Source organism: Vollenhovia emeryi, unplaced genomic scaffold, assembly GCF_000949405.1.
Source record: "Vollenhovia emeryi isolate VEMERY1.0 unplaced genomic scaffold, V.emery_V1.0 DF940055.1, whole genome shotgun sequence".
NCBI lineage: Eukaryota > Metazoa > Arthropoda > Insecta > Hymenoptera > Formicidae > Vollenhovia > Vollenhovia emeryi.
The window spans coordinates 9,038-12,044 of NW_011966311.1; the positions used below are offsets into that span (position 1 = coordinate 9,038).

General features: G+C 29.8%; 1 long non-coding RNA gene across 1 annotated transcript; it reads left to right on the forward strand.

Annotated features, from left to right (window-relative positions):
* Nucleotides 1–276: 276 nt before the first annotated feature.
* On the forward strand, nucleotides 277–2,055 carry LOC105556399. Its single transcript, XR_001008549.1, has 3 exons — nucleotides 277–635; nucleotides 1,100–1,238; nucleotides 1,773–2,055. It is a non-coding gene; the product is annotated as an uncharacterized LOC105556399 (long non-coding RNA).
* Nucleotides 2,056–3,007: the final 952 nt, after the last annotated feature.

Genomic DNA, 3,007 nt, shown 5'->3' on the forward strand with positions numbered 1-3,007 from the left:
CACACACACACACACAATAACAAATATTATTTATGACAACAATATAGTTAATATGATATAAAAGTTACTCTTATAAATGTACACATAAGCCATTTAATTTGTATATTATACAAATGTTTCCACGAAACAGACAGTTTTAAGTACAAAAGATGCAAAAGTGCAGATATTATAAAATTTCTTCTAAAATTTATGATATTATATAATGTTTGTTTTAAATAATTAAGAAAGAATTTCAAGTTTAACAAAAATTGAGAAATTACACAATGACAAAAATATGTTAAAAATAACAGTTTTTTTAGGATAATATAATGATGTTACAAGTATTTGGAGTTTTTTCAATAAGTTTCAAAACCGATAATAGAATACACTAATTTTTCCATCTTTTAGTGTTTAAATTTTAACTCCTATTTTCGACCTAATGTATACATTATTAATGAACGCCATAAGTTAGTCAATCATTTTCTTTTTTTTAAAGGAAAATAGACTTTATAATCGCGGAGGAAAAGTTCCAGTCGAATTAATACGACGTATGCTGGGGTATGTTTTTACTCCTCATTTGTCTCGTACAATTTCATGGTTAGGAAGGAAGAAGAACCATAGGTTGGAAGGAACTCATTTTACCCATATATTATTTGGTAAATATTTTTCTAAAATAGAATTTTATAAACATGAAATTCTATACTTCCGTAGATAAAGAAATAGTTTTCTTACAAATACGTAGAAAATGAATTCCCTTTTTTAAAGGAAGTTTTAATTCTACAAATTAGTATAAACCTTGCTTTAACAGTAACAGATATCCTATCGAACATTCCATGTTTGTTAAAATTTATGTAGGATAGAAAACCATATTTGGAATTCACAATTCTATATTTAAAACCGCTGAAAGTACGGTTTTTAATCCTGGACTAATTTGGAATTTTTTATATGGTCCGTTTATTTAATAAATGGAATTATCCACATTTGTACCACTATAATTTCCCTCAGAAAGACAACTCATTTTATACCTACTTGTAAGAAAACTCATTGTTATATACTGCATTATGTATTGTACATATAACACATAAATTTTTTAATATTTTCAATAAATATACGTATACAGGGTGTCTCAGAAATACTGCGACTTTTCTCGTGGGCAAATAGAGAGGGTTAAAATGAATAAAGTCCATTTTGCAATTTTCGCAATAAATGAAGAAATAATTAAAAAAGATTTGTGAATAAGCGTGCATTTAGCGACAAAGGTAAGTGCGCAGCAAGAAGAAATAGCTCAAGGACCCAATTCTCGAACTCGTACGAAAAAATTTTCGCATACAAAAGTGTATACACCAATCAGTGAACGCACATCGTCTTACTTTCGTAAACGAAAATTTTTCGTATGAATTCATGAATTGAGCTCCAGAGTTAATGTGCGCCGTTCATGCACAGCCATTTATTTGCGTAAAGCACTCTTCTCACGCTTTGCTGCACGCCTAGCGACGCTGCTCGGTCTCCGCTGCTGAATACACTCTCATTCGCACATATTTCTTTATATAATTAAATATTATTTTTATTTTAACAACCGCAAAATACAGACTTTTTTATTCGATTTAATCCGCTGTACCTACTCACAAGCAGTGCATAAAGGTCGTTCTACATTAGTCGCATCTTAGCGTCGCAAGGGTCGTAGACTAGTTATAAATCAACGCTGATTGGCCGAATCTATGATTTGCGACCCTTGCGACGCTAAGATGCGACTAATGTAGAACGACCTTAATATAACAATTTGTCATTTATAGATGCCGTGAAAAAGCGATTTAAAAAAATTGACGATCGTACCGTTGAAATTACAATAATTGATTGGTTCCGGCGAGCATCGGAGAGGATTCCAAAGGATTGTAATACGAAGAAGTAATTTAAATATTCATTATTATAAGGTTATATTCATAACGTTCTTACAGTTTTCTACATCATCTATTATTTCTATTGTAAGAAGCTAATAGTATAATAAGTTAAGTAACTTGTCATTGTCATAAGTATAATTTTAAAAATAAAATATTACATAAGTATTCATTATAAAAACTTTCCATTGATATTTATACAAAAATAATACTGTGATAATATAATAAAATAATTAATTTGGTAATATAATAAAATAAGTATATTCATCTGATTTTATTTTCTCGACCGTTTTGCGAATCCAATAATCTCTATTCTTCGTACCATTTTCTGTTTGTTGAAATTATATTTTAATGATTTTAGTAACGTTTTGGCCTTTCAATTAGATTTTGGCTCTTGTAACATATATAAAAGTATTACTTTAAAAATATCTGTATTTCAGTTATTATAATATAAAATTAAAACTTTTATATAATTTTCAGTTAGTAAATATTGCACTAAACTAATGCAAAAATGCTATTCACTTTATACGAACATTTTTGAAATGTGAGTATTTACTTTTGATATTATTTTTATTGCCTATATACATATCACTGTTTTATTAAATAATGAACTCTAAATTTTATAGTGTAATATATAGTATACAATACAGAAGTGTGCATAGTTCACTTAAAAATTGACGTCTACATTAAATCGATTGTATATCCTGGAAGAATGTAACATTTATTGGATACATTTGCTGTGTTTAGCAGAAAAAGCTGTTTTACAATTATAAAATTTATGAATCTGATTGGTGTATGTTCTTAATTGCTGAATCTTAGAGCATCAGATTCAGGATTGTTACAACAATTGCAAGACAGCTTTTTCTGCTAAACGCAGCCATTGGACCCAAAGACGTCCAATAAATGTCGTTAGAATGACGCGTCAACATCTTTGAACGGTACAATGTACGTACTGACGATGTCTACTGGATGTCTTTGGGCGATAGACTGTATGTACGAACGATGTCTACTAGACGTCTTTGGGCGGTACATTGTACGTACAAAAGATGTCTACTGGACGTCTTCCTTACATCATACGGATGTCCGTGCATGACGAACGGGACGTCCTTTAGACGTTTAAAAGATGTCGAATT